General features: G+C 39.4%; 1 protein-coding gene across 1 annotated transcript in view; it reads left to right on the top strand.

The window, feature by feature from the left end:
* The window catches only part of THSD7B (thrombospondin type 1 domain containing 7B), a 260,791-nt gene that overhangs the window by 138,958 nt on the left and 100,689 nt on the right, over positions 1–21,144 (top strand). The gene's annotated exons all lie outside the window — the stretch shown is intronic.

The following is a 21,144-nucleotide window of genomic DNA, read 5'->3' as shown; positions in this document are numbered from 1 at the left end:
CAAACAGATAATACATTTGTGCTTTAAACTACATAGATATTTTCAGTGCCTAGTTTCATGGAGTATGCATTTCCATGTAATCTAAGCACATCTGCTCATAATAATTAACTTCTGTGGTGTATGGAAGGAAAAGCTACATCAGCTCTGTGGTATGATGAGATAGATTGCTTTCTATCTGTTCATCATAATGATTAATTGTAGCATTTATAGGAAAATGGCTGTATTTTGTTAATTTTTGGTTTTAGATCACGGATCTTGCCTTTTTAAAAGCTTATTTAAATGTAAATACTCTGCAAATCTGGTATGAAAGCATAAACTTTCCAATTTTAAGTGCTTTGATGAGAAACAGGGCAAAATATGTCTCTGCTTAAATTGTCTTATCTGAAGACTTTGAAAGATGCCTGTCTTTCCTGGTGCAATGAATTTCATAGGTAAATGTAAATATTGAAAGTAACCATGAAAGAACTTTAGAAGGATTATGAAATCTCATTTGACCCCGAGGGCTGGTGTTTCCACAGGGCAAACTTTATAATTATGAAACATAATAGGAATTTGCAGTTGGTCCTCTGGTTTTGCAAGTAGTACATATTTACTATGAGTGAAATAATAATCTGATGTGTTTCCAGAAGTTAAATACGCTTAATTCTTGGGCTTTAGTTCAGTAAAATTTGAGTATCTACTTTGTGGAATGTACGCTTTCAGGTTTGCAGTAGAAGTAGTGATGGATAGACGAGTACAGCTGTCAATTAGCACTAACCTGTCAAGTAGGTTGATCAGGGGAGCCCGATGATCCTGTTGTATTTTCTCCCAATGCAGTCATCTTCTTCTTCCAATACTTGAAAACAAGTTAATGTGTGTTGTATAGATGGAGGTCAGCCACATTTTTTTATTGATGTTGAGCTTGCATAGTAAGAATGGTGGAAGAAAAAGAAGTGATGTGTGGAGAGCGTTTATTGAGCAAGTCTGAAACTCAGGTAGAGTTGCAGGAGGAGTGTACAGAATTTAGCCTACTATTTAAAAATCTTTCTGGGTTGCTCAAATCATATTGATTAAATGATAAACAAAATACTTTGTTGAAATCTCATGGTGACTGGCATAAAATCCCTGATTGAATTATATTGCAAACAGAACACTGTGAGGGAAAATGTCTTTACCAGTTACTGTTATATCTTTTTTTTTTTTTAAGAGTTTCTTATTAACAATTCCGTAGCAGGATTTTCTCAGAAGATAAACTAGACTCAACAAAGAAGTTAATGCAAAAGTAAGCTATTGCAATGGCATCAATGAACAGATACAATAAGCAAATAAGCAATTTGCAGATAGAGAGTCAACATCCCATGAAATGTTTATAAAGGTAATACTTAAGATCTCATAAAATCAAATTGTATGCAGATACAATAACAAAAGTCAGTAATAAAACAGTAGTGAATCTGGTCCAGAGAGAGCCATAAAGCAAAAGGCTCTGTTCTGTTTCAAAGGTTTTCCCTTGTGCTAAGCATGGCAACATCACCCAGTCTTTGCTTACCAAGTTACTCGTGGTTAGTGTGTGCGCATACAAATCAAACTGCTAAAGGCATGTGCTTTTTGATGCAATATAATTTAATTATTAAGAAAGTCATTTGGATGTCATTTGGTATTCCCGGAGCCTAGCATTTTTAGGATTTTTTCCTCAAGGAAAAGCCTCTAAAATGAGGTTACAATTCTTCATTTTCTTTCCTAGAGTCCATCAATCTATTACAGAAATAAAGTTGATCCATTTAACTTCTTTCCTTTTTTTTTTATTTTTTATTTTTTGTTTGTTATCAGTGGTAGTTATTGTTATCTGTTGGATAATTATTTTTTCCAGTATTTTTTTTTAATTTAAAAAAAATAAAAATAAATAGATTTGTTATAAGGACAGACAGAGTATTTGCTGCTAAGTTGCACTTCCTCCATGAGGTCTCAAAGATGCTAATTTATGACACATCAAGATCAGTTTCTATACGTTTGCTAGAGCCAGGATTCATTAGGACAGACATTTTTCAAAATAGTCAGCTTATCCTTGACAGCTCTTTCCCTGAAAGAGGACCGAGAGGCCTGAGGTCTTGCCTTTTTTTAACTGCTAATTGTAACACTCCTGGGATTGCAGCTGATCTGCTCAGTGCCTGGGTGGTGCAAACTTAGGCCAGTTTTGGGGGAGGTGGGGTGGGGGAATGCAGAGTGTCTATTTTTTTTTTACCACATTTGCAGAAGGATCCTTTGTTACCTTTAATACCCATTGCTAATTCTGATTTTTGCATGGTTATGCTGCAATTTTCTGCTAATCCTCAGCAAGTTGACCTAGTTTCTGAGGGATTTTTTTGTTGTTTTTTTTTCTTTTTTGTTTGAGGGCAGTGAATAGCTTTTGACTGAGCTTAGCTGATCTCTTATACTCTAGCTTATCCCTACTGGGGTTGTGCCCATTCCCTAATAGGAGAGCTTTCACTTTGGCGTTTGTCTTTTTTTCTGAACTGCACCTTTCTCCAATTTTCTTTTCCCTACCAGCCTAGCCTTATAGGACACTTTACTTAGCCGTGATGCAAATATATTTATATGAATGTATTAGTTTACCAGCCCATCCCAGCTGTTGTTACCTGTGTAATTTAACGGGCTGCAGGGGAATCTCGGCCAGGAGCAGTGTTACTCTCTCCCTCCTTCTTCACTGACCTTGGTGTCTGCAGCCGTTCCTCTCGCAAGAAATTCTTCACAACAGGCTGGCAGACGCCTCTCAGAATCTTTTTACATATCATTCACATCTCATTGCCTCGCCACTTCTTGCAGCTGGGCTGGGCTGAGTCGGGCCCAGTCGGCCGCCTGGCAAGAGGCCAGAGGGTGAGGCCTGCAAGGCCCAAAAGGCTCGTGCCTCCCCCTCTCTGCCACTGCTCCAGCTTCTTCACTCATTTATTTATTTATTTATTTATCTTAATTTTCCCCTTCTTAAATACATTATCACAGAGGTGTCATCACTGCCACCAGTGATCTTGGCCCTGGCCAGTGGTGGGTCCACCCTAGGCCTGGCTGACTCCGCTGGACAAAGGGGAAATTTCTAGCAGCTTCTTGCGGCAGCTGCCACCATAGCCCCCCCACTGCTACAGAAAACCAGCACAGTTCCCTTTTAATCATCAGCCAGACATTCGGTAGGTCAGTTGTTTTCTATAGACTAGCCCAGAGACTGAAAAGGTGTAGAATTTGTAGTTAAAATAAAACGTCACCATCATTTGACCATCATTTGTGTGTCCTTCCAGAAGAGCTGTTCCAGTTACATGAATTCACCTGTTAAATATTGGCTATAACAGGGTTTCACTAAAAAATATGTGTTAATGTGATAGCTATGTAAACATTTTCAGTCTGTTTTTTAAGGCTTTGTTGAGTAAATATAGCTTTATTGTGAAACCTCAGTTATCTTAGCTGAAGTATAATGTAAAGATGATGGAGCAGCTGTCACAGCCTGGGAGAGGGATGTGGACGCATCATCGGGCACCACCTTCGTCAGTGCTTGGACAAGGTACATTAGGCAGCCTTCTTGTGGTGGAGAAACATCAGGTCCCATTTCTTTACTTCCTTGTGTAAGTTACTCTGAAAATAATAGTTTGATATTGGTGATATCAGCAGGTGACTGTTGTTTTCAATTTATTCAGTGTTTTTGTAGGAGTAGCAGATTTTATGTTGGTAAAGGATAATTTGTTTTTGAAAGGTGATTACATATAGTATGTTTGGGGTTGTTACTGAAGAGTCCCACTGTATTCATAATGGAAAGTATATTGAACTTAATTTTTAACATATAGTGTAGAAAGGTAGATAAACATTTGAAACATTAAAGAGTTAAGCATTTCCTCACAACCGTTGCTCATTCTTTTACTGGGAGAGGATTGTCAGTCTTGTCGGTTTTTTTTTTTTTTTTTTAAACCTGCATCGCTACCTCCAGCATGCACTTATTTTTTTCTTGAATAATTTTATATAGCAGTGTGAAATGGGCTTCTGTTATCTTGGACAACATAGAATACAATAATCTGTGCAAAGAATCTTATGAATCTCAGCTTTTTTTTGTGTGTGTGTTTACTGTACTGGAAAACCTTGTAGTCTCGTCAAGACTTCTCATTTATTGATAGCAGACACATCAGTATTGGCAGCTCATCTCTTTTACCTTGCTACATTTATTAAGTTGAGTAGAGAAAAAAAAATGCTGTTTTCTGTATTTATAGTTTGTATGGGCACACAATTCTTATCCCACCCAGGAGATAATCTTGTGGTTTGTGATGTTTTTTTTTCGTAGAATCATGGGATGGTTTGGGTTGGAAAGGCCATCCAGTCCAAGTCCCCTGCAAGGAGCAGGGACATCTCCAACCAGATCAGGTTGCTCAGAGCCCCGTCCAACCCAGCCTTGAACGTTTCCAGGGATGGGGCATCCACCACCTCTCTGGGCAACCTGTTCCAGTGTGCCACCACCCGCATAGTAAAGAACTTCTTCCTTATACCTTGTCTCAGTCTACCCTCTTTTAGTTTAAAACCATTACCCCTTGTCCTATCACTACAAGCCCTGATAAAAAGTGTATCCCCAGAAAAGAATGTTGGTTTTCTTTTAAGCTTCACTGTATTTTTACAGTTGCACGAGTACTTAGGGTAGTGAGTTAATAATTAACATAGCCATTTTGTGCATTCCTTTATTTTCAACAACTAGAGAACAACTTATTTTATTTATTTTAATGTAATCAGTGACTTTACCAGTAGTACTTTTCAATACTTTTTTCTTTACCTTTTGGCAAATTCAACTTTTGAGTACATTGTTAATCATACATTTCAATATGTGATATTTAATTTAGTATTATTTGAACTGTTACTTCTGATCCCTCTGTGGAAGGCTGTGGTTCACATGTCTAATACTTTGAGATAGACAAATAAGTAATTCAGGCTTTGTAGTTTGTGTGCTACATAATGACCTAGTCGTAGTTTTTGAGTCGACTGTCAACACATATTAAATCAAAGCATGTATTTGAAACAGTACTATTTCATAAGCTGCATTTGACAGTTCATTATCTTATCTGTGAGAACTGCTTTCTTCCTTCATCTTGCCTCAAAAACAATATCCCTGCAATTGAACTTTTAGTAAAAGTCAAGGTCACAGCTTTGGAATAAAGTTATATATGGGAATTGCCTGTCCTCTCGTTGAAAATGCGAGTAAATCAAAAGTACTGATACGGTAATCTAAATCTACAGTATGTTCTCTTGCATTTTATTGGAACTAAAGGATAAGAAGTTTTATTGACTTTTAAAAACTGTTCTTAGTGAAACTTCCTTGAGAAAGTTTCTTAATAAATCTTTATAGATTTAACCCTCCACTGAAAAAAAAAATAAAAGGCAAATCAGGAATGGCAGTAATTTATAACAGATATATATATATATATATATAAAAACCTACAAGGAATGGGGTTTTTTTTAGGTAGAAATGTGATGTCTGTGTAAATTAACCAAGTAAAAGATCTTCAAGTTTTCTGAGATACAGCACAAATACCTTGTGTCTTCAGTGGAGTCCGTTGCCTAGAGAGAACTGGGGAAGAAGGGAATATTTTAGTCAGAAATCCACCTCCCCTCCTCACCCGCCTGACTTATAATTTTCTTCTAGAGCAAGTGTCAGGAAAGGGACTGTCTTCCTGTGGAAGACTGATGCCATTTGGTTTCATTTGATTAAAGGAGGCTGGGAAACATATTTGCTTTTGATTATACAAACTATAGCTCATGTACAATGTAATGAGAGAAGTTTCCTAGAAATTCATTTCAATTTGTGAACTAATTTTGGTTTGATGTTCTTGTATGTCATATTACTAATGTATCAAAAGATCTTTAAAATATAGGAATTTTTAATTGTTTTAATAAGTGTTGCCAAAAGTTACAGTCTTTGCAACCTCTTAATGTTTCCAGTAACTTCAGATTCTGCTTCTAATTTGACATTATGCCATTGAAGAACACAGTTTTTTTTTTTTATAACTTTGAACAAAAGTCTTTATTTGACTTTTGACCTGCTGTGAGAAGTCATTCAGTGCTTCGCAAAGTTTATATTCCAAATTTTGAAGGTTATTTCTAATACAGATTATGAAGGCTTTCTTAGTACTTCTGTGTTGCTAAGGGAATCACAGGCAATTTGCTCCTGGAGGAGATATAGTGTTAAGAAAATTTGTGCGTGGGTGTTAAAGTGAGGGTTTTTTGTGTGTGTGGTTTGTGTTTTTTTTTTTTTTTTTTTTAAATAGGACATCTACCTGTGAAAATGAGCATTGCTTTTTAACATTTTGATGAACAGTTGTGTGACATGCAGAGTGTGCAGAGAATAACTTTGGTGTGGTGATGCACTTCAGCAGCTCAAAACAATTCAACTCCAAACCTCAACTGTTCCCTAAAAAGCCCCCAAACCTAACAGACAAGCTTCTCATGCCTAGCAATAATTCCTTCCTATTCCTTAGTGAGTATAAAAAAGGGTGAGTAGCAGGATTAGCACGGTATTTGGACCATCATTTTAAGAAGAGCAAGCACTTGGGAAGCCTTTTTCCTTGCACTGTGAGTGAGCTGCCTTCAGCAGAAATGCGTAGGGCTAAGGGGGCTGTGTAGTAAAGTTGGAGGAAAAGTCTCAGGTGGGGCTGGCATTATGTTCAGGGGAATTTTCTCAAGTTTACATCCTCCTTTACGTCCTTTGGTGTTGTGCACGGGAGTTGGAATGAGACGGGTGGGAGCGGGCTGCTGCCCTGCTACTGCCAGAGGAACCTCTGGTTGCCTTCGTGGGATTGTGGGAATGGTGAGCTGTTCCAACACTGTCTGCAGGAACTGTGGTCAGGATCCCAGTTTTTCTGCCCTAATTCCTGACATGGCGTAAACTTCTGCTCACTTGTTATCTGGCAAGATTGGTACATTCAGTAACTGAAATCTTTTGTGGAGTATTTAAACTACAGGACACATTACTTTTTATTGAACTCTTTAGTAGGGATGATTGGTGTTGCACTTGGCTGCTATGTCTAGATTTCTCTCCCTGTATTACTAAAAAACACTTATTTTTCGAAGATAAAATACAAAATAAAATTAATACTTGACCTTCGTTCCTTTAGTTCAAGGGCTGCTTTTCCCAGGGAGTTTTCCCAGTCTCTTGTGCACAGCTGGGCTCTCTGAGCTATCCCAGCACAAACTTCCCAGCTTCTTTGCCATTTTTGCCCTTGCCTTTCCCTGCCTGGTGACGCACCCCTGGGAGACAACCTGCGCTTTGGGTTCAGCCGTGGGTTCCTCTCAGTTTGGCTGTACTGGTCTCAACACCGGATCACACAGCTTTTCAGAAATGACAGGAGTTAGGAGCCTGAGGGCCTGATCCTCACGTAAGGCAGGAGGTGTGCTCGGAATTGAGCGAGGGGCTGCCAGGCTTTCCCAGCCGTCGCAGCATCCTGTCAGACTCTGATTCCCATTCAGATTCTTTATTTCTTTTCTGTGTTTAATCCTTTTCACTGCTGGGTCTTTCATTGTCATTTTGAATCATGGGCAAAATTATTTTCAAACAGTGGCTCTTGTTTAATTCCCTCTTACTTGATTTTTTTTTTTTCATACACATCAAGAAAATAAAAATCAAAGTTGTCTCCGAGGATCCTCCTTTTGCTTATTTGTTAATTCAAGCTTTCCAGCTTATGTTGTTTCTCCTTTATTCCTTGTTGGTAGTGACCTTATAGAGCCTGAAAGCAAGCGATGGTTTTTGTTGCTTCTAGTATTTTGTTGCTAAATTATTCATTAATTTACAGTGAAGGACTGATATATTACTCACACGTCCTCCATACTTTCCTGTTAGTTCTACCTTGATATATGGAAGAGTAGCATTACTTTCAAGGGTTTTTTTCTGGGGAAAAAAATAACTTAAATTGCAATTTTTGTTTGTTAATTTAATTTTGCATTATTATGAATAAGTGAAAACCATGGATGATGTCTTGGTATTTAATAACGTAATGCCAGAACTTCATGACATAAAATTTAGTAGCTAGACCAATATTTAAACTGTTGAGCGATGTTATTGCTCTACTAAACCTCGTCACTTCACACATCTCTCTGCAAGAGCTACTTTTGCCTCAGGCTGTAAATGGAAGATGAGATTTTATTGTAAGTCTCCTGGATTAGGTACACAGGAACCACGTTGGTTGACGTTGGCTTTGATATATATGAGCAAAAGTTTGTGTAGTCATTTTTGCTATGTTTCCATTCTAAAAGTTAATTAACTGATAAGATGTAACCCTGGAGCGTGGATCTTCAAATAGGACAAGACAAAGATTTAAAGAGAAATTGAGACAAAGGTCTGATGTGATGAATGATCTAGAAAAGGCAAATTACCAAAGCAGTGTTTTAGAGAATCCCTCAGTTCTGCATAGCCATACGGTGTTAATTTATTTGGCTGTGCCATGTCAAACTTGTTCATAGAAACAAATCACTATGAATTCCTGGTGTGCTGTATTCATGCTTTCATTACAGCAACAAAAGTTAGTTTCCCTAGTACAGCACATTTGTACGGGAATTTCCCTTTCCTTTGGCCTTCTGATGAATTAAATAGCTGCTATTTACTGTTTCTTTGAAATGTACACTTAAAATTCTAAACATCAGTTCTCTCTTCTAAAAAGAAAATGTGATGTGAATCTTGATGGATTTTCAAAGTATTGAGTTGGTTTTATGTTGAATTTTATTGCCTAAAGAATTTATTCTAAAGTAGAAGAGGTAAGTACCACTTTGGGAAATTTTGGAACTCCCTCTGATTACATTTACTTGGTTTTGAGGGAAACGGTACTACTGGGCATAATTGGCCATAGCCTTTGTTCCCTCTCCAGGGAAGAAAGGGTCAGATGTTCCTCTGGGCTTCCTGTCACTGAGGCACCCTCAGGTCCGAGTCACTGATGTGCTCTGTAATGATGCTCTCTATGGCTGGCATGGACCTGCCTCTCCGGAGGTGAGCACAGGTCCTGCTGCTGGGCATGGACACTGAGAACTTCTCAGAGGTGTGGATGGTATTTCTGCTCTTATACAAGGAGGAAGCTGACAATGCGTATTTGTGACTCCAAGACTTTCAAAAGACACAGGAGAGGCATGCTAAGGATATATAGAAGCAAGTGGTGGTGGGTCCACTGTTGTGGCACTGGAGGAGTGTGAACAGTCTCCTCTCTGAGCGCTGCCATCAGGTTACTGTCTCTTCTCTACATTTTCACAGGCTCTTGTTTTCCTGATTTTGGTTATTTTTTAAGAAGTCAGAAAAAAATAAACATAAACCACTTCTGTAAAATTTGACTCCAAGTTACTTTCCAAAGATGACCTTTCCCTGCTTTAAGCTCTCATCACTTTAAGCATGATGTTGTCTGATCCTGTGATAATAGTTGGCAGAAGTCTTTTGGGTCAATAAAGATTCACACATAGAGGAATTTCATGGGAGAAACTGCTCTGACCTCCAGCAAAGATGAACAAGACTTCATAGGTGAAGAGAGAGAATAAGATAAGAATCAAACTGGTGATTTATTATAGCCAAGATTACAATGGTTTGCACTGGAAAGACTGTAATATAAGAAAATGTAGCGGAGTGTCCCGTTCAGCATTACCCCGGGGTTAGCTAGAATGAAGCTTATGAAGAATAGTGAAAAATACTAATAATCTTATGGCAAAGTGGAAAGTATCGCTAGTTCTGGTGCAATTTACTTTCTATTGTATTAATTTGTTTTTATTGCATTTGATTGTTTTTATGGATAAACAAACCATAAATTATATGATCCAAACCAATGGTAAAGAAATCACAATAAAGAATATTTTGTGTCCAAATATTGTTATACATGAACGATCCTAGAGTAATCAGTCAGTGTTTGGATTGTGTAATTGCTTTAGAAACAAATGCTTGCAAACAAATGCTTCATTCATAGATATTAAAAAGAAAATGTAATAGGATCTGTTCTTTTCCTATCAAAATAAAAGTGAATTTTCCTATTGTTTCAGAGGAATACAATCTGCTTTATAATCTTCACTCAATTATAACAATTTCATGCAAATTTAAGAAGAATAGCAGCAGCTAAATAAGAAATGTTTCCCTTTTTTTACCTGTAAGAAAGGAAGAGAAGATCATCGTAAGAAAAACATAACATACTGTAAGGTATCTCCCTTTGTATCTTCTCTGATCTTCTACCTTTTTTTTATGAGACTAAAAGGGGAAAGAAAATAGTCCCTTTAGAACTGTTAGCTTCAAAAGAAGAGTAAAAAGGAATGTGCTAGCAGTGAGAATGGTCTGAACAACAAACATAAGGAAAGATGAGTGCAATGATTTTTATTATTCTTAAGAGACAAACCTATTGGAACTCCTTCACTCCCACAACAAAAGTTCATTTCACGTGACCCAGGGGAAATACCAATTCTTATACTTACAGGAATCAAGGTATTTTATACGCACTACGTAGAAGTACATCCTTCAGTATCTTGGATGGTTAGTCTCTTCTGCGGAAGTTAGGGGTTTTTTTTTTGTTTTGTTTGTCTTTTTTTTTTTTTCTGAAGAAAGGATGCCCTGAGGTAGGGTTTCTGTAAAACACTTTTTCCCCTTACACTGGGAATGTTTAGGAAGAAGTATAAAAAGCCTTTCTGTATGTATAATTTATACATTATGTATACATGTATGGAACTCCCACACATCAGAGTGTGACTGCTCTTACTGGGATTCATATCTGTGTAGTTATGTTTCCCACTGGGCAAATCTCCTGAAAGGCCCCAAACTTTTGACATCTCAAGGTTGTGTGTGAGAAATTTTTCACAATCTCTTTCTTCCTCTCTCATCTTTAATCTAAGTACAGTGTCTTTATCATATGTAGACTGTGCTGACCCTTCAATCTCAAGTACATGAGGTAGACAATACTGTGTGATGGCTGAAAGATACTTAATTTAGATAACATGAATTATTTGAGTATGTGTCTTTATTAGCTTTGGTCAAAGTAGATTTAGCGGTTTTATCATTTTTAGGCTGGAGATGAGTAGTCAGATTTCAGACCTCAAAGCATTTCGTATTCCTGCCTGTTCTTTACTGTAGAAAAGTGATAGTTGAAGTGGAAAGTTTTATGCAGGACCATATCTGCAAAATCCATTGGTACTTTAGAAAAATTTAATAGCAGTTTCTGTGAGTGAAATATAGAAAGTGATGAGAGGGTTTCCAGATTTCCATGTTACTACTTTCTGAATTGCAGTTTTGGACTTTGATAAAGATGACAAGTCTGTGTGCTGTAAAACACCAGGATTTTCTGAATTCTGCAAAACCATAAACGAGACCACATTCTTGCCCTGTTTTACACCAGTCCAAATCTGCATATCTTTACTGAGGTGCAATGGTATGAACAGCATTATGCAGGCTGTACTGTTGGGGAGGAATTGAGAATTTCAGACAGATTTGTTTATTGTCACTTAAATGTTAGCCGTGTTGCCAGACAGTGAGAAAATATGAATTTTGGAGAAAATGGAATGAGTTCACCCTCATGGACAGCAGGCTGCCACATAACTCTTTTTTTGTAATGAGATCTATGCAATGGCAAGTTAATTTTTGCTGCCTTACTTTGGGGCTTGGAACAGGCCTGGTAGGATGGGATGTGGGCATTGACAACAGAATTAACTTGGGGAGGGGGAGATTGGGCAGGTCAGAGAGGCATCAGGATGAGTTGAGACATTGTCGAAGGGCCACCTCGAGTACTGCATCCAGCTTTAGAGCCCCCAGCATAAGAAAGATGTGGACCTGTTGGAGTAAGTTCAGAGGAGGGCCATGAAGATGATCAGAGGCTGGAGCACCTCTCCTATGAGGACAGGCTAAGAGACCTGAGGTTGGTTGTTCAGCTTGGAGAAGGGAAGGCTCCAAGGTGACTTTATAGCATCGTTTCCAGTACCTAAAGTAAGCCAACAAGAAAACTGAGGATGGACTTTTGACAAACTCATGTAGCGATAGGACAAGGGGGAATGGCTTCAAACTGGAAGAGGGTAGATTTAGATTAGATGTAAGGAAGAAATTCTTTACTGTGAGGCTGATGAGGCACTGACACAGGTTGCCCAGAGAAGCTGTGGATGTCCCATCCCTGGAATTGTTCAAGGCCAGGTTGGATGGAGCTTTGAGTGACCTGGTGTGGTGGAAAATGTCCCTACCTGTGGCAGGTGGATTGGAACTAAATGACCTTAAATGTCCCTTCCAAACCAAACCATTCTGTCATTCCATGATATATGTCCACAGTGGTTTAGTTGCTGGCCCCTGGCTGGCCAAGAGCACTGAGGAGTTTAGAATGCCAAAATGAGAAAAGCCGGAGTTGGGGACCTGAGTAGGAAGGATAGATTAAAATCTTTAGGTGTTACCTTTGACTGTGATGTTTTAAATATAATGTTGGGGGAGTTGTGAATATGGCAGTGTGTTACTGTTATGTTCTGCATTTAGTATCTGCTCTTCACTGTAAAGGGATAGATGGAGATGACAGAGTGCCTACCTTCAAGAGCAAGATTTTCAAATGAATTTTTCTAAACCAATATTATACAATGTTTTACGATGTCCAGTTATCTGAAAGATAATACAAGTGGATAAAATTATCAAATCTGATACAAAAAAAAATCAGACTGAAATAGATATGTGGCTGGACAAGTTTATAGGGCTGTCTTCTGAGACCTTCCTAAAGGGTGTGCCATCTGGGTTGGCTGTAGTGTTGACCTCTCTACTGCCATTGTGAAAGACGGCCATGGGGTATTACGAAGAACTGGACGTGGCTGGAGTAAAACAGGTGACATTAGATTTTAAGTTCATCCAGCTATCACTAAAAACACTGACCAGTGAATATATAACTGAGGCAGAGCTTTCAAAAGAAAGGCAGTGCTTTCTTAGTCAGCTAAGTGATTTTCCAAGTTGAGTTACGAGAAATACCGTAAACATTGTGTTTGTTTTCTATTTTCTCTCTCTTGTATTATTTGGCATGTTTGATTCTCTTTATTTATTGTGGTCTCAATGTGTGTGTATATAACAGGGTGTCTTAGCTTTATTTTCAAGTTGTGCAATAAATAATTCATCTTAAATATAACTTGATGATAGGGGCTACAAATAAATTGAACTCGTAATTTTAGTAATTGTGGACCACAGAAAGATGAAAAAAAGGAAGCAGATTTTTGTATTTTGCTATGTTCTCTGAAAGGAGCAGAAGCATAATTTCTATCATTAATCATTTAATCCACTTCCATTGATTTTCTTTTTAATAAAAAATGAAAGTAAAAGCAATTCAAAACCTACAGTAAAGTTAGAGGAAAAAAAAGGAAAAACTGTGAAAGATTCCTTAGACGGATTGCATAATGTAGAAGCACTCATATTGCAGTTATTCTCTGGCCAAAGTAAATTTGAAGCATTAAAAAAAATCATATTATTTTGTCTTTCTAGCCAGGCAGTGTGTGAACCACTTGCAACAAGAAAACATTAACATCCATTTTCATTTTAATATGAATGTACCAGTTCCGTGTTCTGCATTCATTGTGTGAGGGGGAGGAGGAGTGGGCTTTATAGCAATATATTTCTTTCCTACCTCTCCTCAAACAGTGGGCAGTCTTGGTTCACAGCTGAGGTAGAACTAAACATCAAGTCACACAGCTTGGCAAAATTGACAGGTACAGCTCAATTCTTTCAGTGATTTAAATAATGTATTCCCAACCGAATAATCGATAACCTCATCCATAAGTATAAAAGAAAAATTGGACTCTAAGAAGTGATTTTAGAATGGAACAGAGGTGAGTCCAGTTTAAGGCATTAAGTGGTGGAAGTCAGCCTGCACTGATTTTACTGGTTTAATATGCAGCCCTGGACATATTTAATCCCTTTCAGACAAACTGATCTGCTCTCGTGGTTGCACTGCGGTGTTAGCTGAGAGGCTCTGAGCCGTGAAGAGTGAACAGTGTTGGAGGGATGTGTGCCTCTGGTATGCAAACCTTGTGTACAGACCTCTTCATCCCTTCCCGTCTGGTGAACGCTGATGACATGGAGCCACAGGACAACTCTATAGTTGGGTCAAATGCATGCCCACAGGGATAGCTGCCCCAACGGGGGCATGGTTGTGGCTGCGCTGGAGATGGCCTCCCACCAGGCTGGTTCCCAGAAGGCTGCAACTGGGGCTGTCCTCCTTCTAAGGCTTCTGTACCTACATGAACCTGTCCTTTGCCCATGTACATGTCTTACTGTGGAAAGGCTGCAGAGAGAAACTAACCCAAAGAGCAGCTAAAATGTGGATCTTTAAATTGAGAACAATCTTCAGTTTTGCGTGCTTTTTTTTTCCTTCCCTTCTAATTCTATCCCAAACTTTTCCCCTTTCCCCTGTTACAGTATCTTCTCCATGCAGATGCTCTGTACCCAACTTTCCTACCCAATTCTTCCCTGACCCCTTTTCATGCAAATCATTTCAGTTGCTTTCGTTTATCTTTTCGGTTGATATTTACCATCCTTATTGCTTCCCAACCTCATCTCAGGCTCCTCTTGTTTGTTTATAGAGCACGTTGGTTGGGGTCTGTGTTGATTCAGTGCTCTGTTTGCCCGGTGGCATTTGTTAGCCCTTTAGCACTACTGTCAATATCATTAATAATTACAAAATGGGAAACTGGTGATCTCAGAGCCAGTTTCCCTGCTGCATAACTAGTTGTTCCAGCTCCCCCTCTGTTATTTTTACTAGATTTGTGTCTGCGATGTCCTTCCTGGCATCATTTGTTCTTTTCTTCAGACTTATTTTTAATGCTTCTCTTATGATTTGCTTCCGTAAGTCCAAACTTTGGATGCGCTTGACTTCGTTGCAGGGAGTGTTGCTACATCCAAGGCAAGGCATCAAAGTGTGACCTTAAGCATATGCTTTTGTCCTTACAGAATCAGGGCCTTAGACTTAAACTTGAGTCTCAGCAAAGCCTTATGTTATGTCTTCTATTATGTCTGCTTCTGGTCTCCCTCTATAATTAGGGGTTGCGTTAACATACCAAGAAAACATAAATGTTCCACCTGGGATTTTTGAGAAACTCATGGTATATATGAAGGAGCATCAGTATAGGAAATATAATGAGGTCATCATGAGTTATGAGACTGTGCTTATAGTCAGCAAGTCTGGATCCTTAAAGTTTTCTTCTGTTTTTCTAACATATTATCTCTGAACTTCTTTTTCAGTTATCATTTTTGATACACATAAGAAACGATATGTTATCTTGTTACATTGAGGGGTAATGAGAATAATTATGCAATGCAAAATGAGGAATTTTCTGAATAATGAGAGGGTAAACAACTACATTAAAATAATTCCTTTGGCTTTATATACTGGCTTTGATTTTTCGCACGTTCTTAGAATTTGAAGCCAGAGAAGATTATGACATCATTGTGTCTACACTTCTCATCTAGACTCATAGGTCATCCTGTTGTTCCTGTGCTAAGTCCAGCCATTTGATTTACACCACGGCATAGCTTTAGTTTCAGTGATTTGCCTGAGCGTACCTTCCTGGAATTATCCGTCATTGTTTTCAGATGTTCTAATGACATTTAATTCCAGAGTTTTGAAACCACTAATTTAGGTTTCCCAAATTGAAGTGCCATGGTACAATATAATTTTACCGGTTGGTAGTTGGTATTCTCACTCTTCAGCTTTTTACCCTTTGGTAACTTGAAATGCATTTTTAAAGGAGAATTGATTATAACTTTGGTAAATGAATATGATTACCAAGACTGTCTGTAATTGGATTTTTACTTAAGAGGAACTGTATTTATGTTATCTTTCCTTATTGGATGCAGTGCTATGCCTATAATATTTCTTTTTCAGTACACTCCTTTTGTTCGAACCGTCTGTAGTGCTGTTAAGTCAGGCGTGTCCCTACTGAGAGCACCTGAGTTCCCTCAGTTTGATGCTGATGTGCTGCTTTGGTGGTGGTGTAATGTCATCGAAGGATGCATTCAGTGCCTCTGCAATCTGACAGCATACAAACATTTGATTTCACAATGTAAAAGTTTATAAAGCGCCTGCTATTTACTTTTCAGATAAATATAGTTAAAGAATATAGCTTCCATATGCTTCCGCGTGCCGTATGCTGAGATGATGGCACACGAACATACTCTTGTGAGTGTAAATATAAAACCAGAAGGCAGAGGCTGTCGTATCGAATATCCCGTTAGCAGTGCTTGTTCAGTATCCCAACAGGACCTTGTGCTGGCAGGAAGGGAAATTTCCTCCCCAGACTGTACATTTAACACTTGACTTATGCCTTGAAGCAATGGGGTTGAATCTGCAGCTATTTTCATGGCTCATATTAGTCGCTAACTTTTGTTGGCACCTTAGTGGATGTATCCACACTGTCTGTTAAACAACTCCCGCCCTGCCCTGAAAAAAAAGATGTTTTCTTTCAGCATGTTAAACCTGCTTACCTTTCAGTTTAATTCATGATCTTGTTTTTGTCGTTACGAGAGAAGGTGTACTTTTTTTTTGTGCCAGCCATTGTTTTATATCAACAGAACTGCATTAAATTGTCATCCCAGAGCTTGGCCTCAAGTGTTTAATTCCAGTTTGGTGGCATTTACAGGTGGTAATAAGAAAGAATAGAGGGAGTTCAAAAGGAAATCCTGCGTTTGCCCTCTTCATGGGAATCAATATTACAATTTGAAACCCTTTATCTGGCAGCATCCTGTTATTAGCTATTTCTATTCATATGTTTGTGTCCATTTTAAATGCTGCAGAGACAGGAGAAATCACACATTGTTTCTAGGAGGGTTTTATCGCTACTGTGTGATTTCCGCCCCCCCCCCCCCCCCCCCCCCCCCCAATGGGTAGGGCTTCAAATGGACTGCATTTGCCCTCCAGTGGTATGCCACTAAAACAAAAAAAAAAAAAAAAAAGATGTTGACATAGCAGAGATGGCTTTGCAGTATGAGTTTATTTAAAACCATTGTGGCAGAACTGAGGATTACGGAGAAATATTTTTTTTTTGTGCAACGTAAACCACATATGAGCCAAACCAATCAGTAGTTTGAAACCACCAAGGATAAATAATTTTACTAACATTCCTGAAGGTCCACTGAAAACAAATCTGTCTCATTCTGTTTTCAGAAGTGCCTATATTTGAAAATATTTTTCTGTTGTAAGTTAAAGCTGACTTAACGTGGAAATAAGTTTGCAGCAGGCAGAAATGAGGTGACTGATTCCTCACCAAACCATGGGAGTGGATCTGGCAGCTCTGCTGCTTCCTGCTTGGCAATTCTCAATCCATTTAAATACCCTTGTGGGCTTTTGGTTTATTATTTAATTTATTTTAGCAGTTCACGCTACTCACCTCAAATATAGTGTAAGCATGTAACAGAAATCCTACTGTTTCTTGTGACTGGCACACTGTAAAGATCAGGCCCATTAAGCTCAGGCTTTTGAAGATAATTCGGATCAAACTGAAGAAGTCCTGCATTGGCATTGTCTTTTGAAGATGTTTGCAGACTCTTGAGTGGAAATGAATTGCATCCTCATATGACTGAAACGCGTTGTACTGCTGAGGAGGTGTGTGGGTTTGGCGTGTAAGGGTACCAGATTTCACGGTTGGCGTTTTGTTTTGTGCATGTGAAACAAGAAGTGCCCACTCTCCCAGCACAGTGATGCAGCTGCCAGATGGGTCACCAAAGAGGTGCTTGTCTGGGCCCACCAGCTTAGTAATGACACCGTTGGCGTGGATAAGTGCAAAAGTCCAGGAGAGTGGGAGCAAGCAGAATGTTTGCTTTTCAGGTAGTGTTTTAGGCATTGAATTCCTTGCTCTTTGGCCACTGCCTTCTCTCCTTGCTGACACTGAGGCTTTGTTGCTCTGCCAGGAATGACCGGATTGAGTTACCAGGATCTGGACTTATAAAAATTCCTAAAGTGGAGAAGCAATTCTATATTTTCAGCTATCTTCCTGTCCCTAATCACCTCACAGGAGATCCTCCTCCTCTCCTCCTTTAGGTCTTAGGTCTCTTCCTAGACTACCCATTGTATTTTCTTTCTATATTTTCAGCTCCTTCTTGTCTCCATGCTTCTACATGTATAATCCATTATATTATTTGTTGGTTTAATTTAGCTTTCCTCTACCCATGTTTGCTGTTGACACTGATTTCTTTAAGCTCTGTGATCTTGGTCAAACATTCACCCTTATCTTGTATGTCCTTATATATCCGTCACTTTTAGTGTTTGAATAGGCTCCGCAAACTCAGTGAATTACTTGTATGCTTAAAATTAAGGACATTTGTGCAGAAGATTGTGCCATTAGATAATAACTCATTGCAACAGGGAACATTTGGTTTAACATCGATATTTAAAGTTCCGTCACTCGAGTTGCCATTAATAAATGTCAGGAATGAATTGTGTGGGTCTTCTGTCAGATAGCGGAGAACATTGCACCGTGATGGTTTATAATGTGACCGTGTCTGTTGCTTCATGGGACTGGCAGTGTAGGATATTGTTCACTTCCCTGCAGACGGTAGCTGTTGTAGCGGTGCTGAGAAGATGGTTTACATACACTTGGCCGTACTTCACGTGGACGTGTTTGTGTTGCCGAATCTTTGGTGTCCTTACTGAAGGTAATGAGGCTACACAGACCTTGGATATCAGAGCCTATTACTTGTTTAACCTTCCTGAAGTGGGCAATTACCCCGCTTTCCCGTACAGAGTGGTGACCTCTGTCCTTGCTCTCTTGTAATTGAGAAGGGGAACATCTCCGAGTTTCTGACTGCCAGAGTTGAGAGATAGGAAGGGTCACAAGGATTGTGAATGAAAGGCAAGGATCAGCAATTTAGAGGTAGTTATTAATATGCTGATTTACTGTCACTTGAGTCTAAAGAGACTTTTAACAATTGCTTGCCTTTTGCATGCTCTTCAAAATGCTGATTTTTTTTCCTTAGAAATCTAATTACATTTTAATAAGATTTTTTTTTTTTGTTTAAATTTTCAGGTGGTTACCAACCCATCCCTTGCTCCCGTACAGCACTGTAGTTAAGAACCAAAAATCATGTGTATTCATTGTGAAGTTACACCCCAGTAAATCCTTTAACTGTAAGAAAGCAGTGAGTTATTTTTCCCTTTTTCTTTATTCACTCCTAGTTACAGTAAGTCTTGGCAACAACGTAAAATATATGCAGCCTCAAGAACCTGAATTATTTAGGAATCTCCAAAAAATAATATCACAGATTGTTCAAGTTAAATAATAAAATCTGGATTAAATAATTTCATCTTCTGTAGCCTTATGAACATATGAACTTGCCTGAAATCCAAGAGCCTGACATGACTAAATTCTTGGGGCCAAATTCAGTTCCTAACTCTGTCCCTGACTTTAGTGCTTTAATCAAGTCACGACCTATGTTTGCTTTGGTTAAACTACAATGTAGGCTATAAATAGCCTATAATCTTGGAGATTTTGTAAGAATCAATTATTATTAATGAAATGAAAGACTCCATGATGTATAGGCTATTTTTATTTATTATAATACTTTTATTAATTCACTGAAACTTTAGCAAGTTTTTTTATAGCCTTCTTGTGACTCAGGTTTATACATTAATACTTTTGTCTTCCATCATGGCTATGCAGCGCCATTATCTACCTTCCGAAAATTGATCATTACAGTCTGAAAAAGGACAAGGGTGTTGAAGGAAAAGGAAATTGGCTCAGTAGGTATGCAGGGGCTCTGCCTCTGCCCATGTGCGAGGGCACTTCAGGTTGGATGGAGTGACACTGTCCTCAGCTGAGACCCACAGAGCTGCTGTTTTTTTGGTTTTGGGGGTTTTTTTTCCTGTTAATGGATCATTCGGTATTGCTCTTATAGCAAGCTATCATGCACTGTAAAAGCAGGCTTCTAGTAAGGTGCAGTGGCTGTAGCCCCTTTCTATCATGGCTGCAGGCTGAATGTTTGTGCCCTTCTTCCTAAACATCTCCATTTATGCAAGAGATTTGAAGATTTAGATGGCTGGAGAGCATGAGGGGAAGCACAGTGTTTAGGGAACTCAGGTTGGAGGGGGCAGGCCTGGTGCTCACGCCTGGCTGCAAGAAGCATTTAGCTGTAGCATCTGCTGCTCAGATAGAGCAGAGGTCACCACTCTGTACAGAAAAGCTGCTCAGACAGTTCATAGAATCATAGAATGGTTAGAGTTGGAAGGGGCCTTCAAAGGTCATCTAGTCCAACCCCCCTGCAAGGAGCAGGGACATCCCCGACTAGATCAGATTGCTCAGAGCCTCATCCAGCCTGGCTTTGAACGTTTCCAGGGATGGGGCATCCACCACCTCTCTGGGCAACCTGGTCCAGTGCTCTACAATCCTCATTGTAAAAAATTTTTTCCTAATATCCAATCTAAATCTACCTCCCTCTATTTTAAAACTGTTACCCCTTGTCCTATCACAACAGGTCCTACTGAACAGCCTCTCCCCATCTTTCCTGTAGGCCCCCTTGAGGTACTGGAAGACCGCTATCAGGTCTCCCCAGAGCGTCCTCTTCTCCAGGCTGAACAGCCCCAACTCTCTCAGCCTGTCTTCATAGGAAAGGTGCTCCAGCCCTCTGTTCATCTTCATGGCCCTCCTCTGGACCTTCATAGAATCATAGAATGGTGAGGGTTGGAAGGGACCTTCAAAGGTCACCTAGTCCAACCCCCCTGCAAGGAGCAGGGACATCCCTGACTAGGTCAGGTTGCTCAGAGCCTCATCCAACCTGGCCTTGAACGTTTCCAGAGATGGGGCCTCCACCACCTTTCTGGGCAACCTGTTCCAGTGTTCTATAACTCACATCGTAAAAAATTTTTTTCCTAATTTCTAATCTAAATCTACCTCCCTCTATTTTAAAACCATTACCTCTGGTCCTATCGCAACAGGCCCTATTAAACAGCCTTTCCCCATCTTTCTTGTAGGCCCCCTTGAGGTACTGGAAGACCGCTATCAGGTCTCCCCGGAGCCTCCTCTTCTCCAGGCTGAACAGCCCCAACTCTCTCAGCCTGTCCTCATAAGAGAGGTGCTCCAGCCCTTTTATCATCTTCGTGGCCCTCCTCTGGACCTTCTCCAACTGGTCCATGTCCTTCTTGTGCTGGGGGCTCCAGAACTGGACACAGTACTCCAGGTGGGGTCTGACCAGGGCAGAGTAGAGGGGGAGAA

This window comes from Chlamydotis macqueenii, chromosome 6 (assembly GCF_036417535.1).
Source record: "Chlamydotis macqueenii isolate bChlMac1 chromosome 6, bChlMac1.mat, whole genome shotgun sequence".
Lineage (NCBI taxonomy): Eukaryota > Metazoa > Chordata > Aves > Otidiformes > Otididae > Chlamydotis > Chlamydotis macqueenii.
Note: the sequence above shows the minus strand (reverse complement) of the source record. Positions and strands in the feature narration are given on the sequence as shown.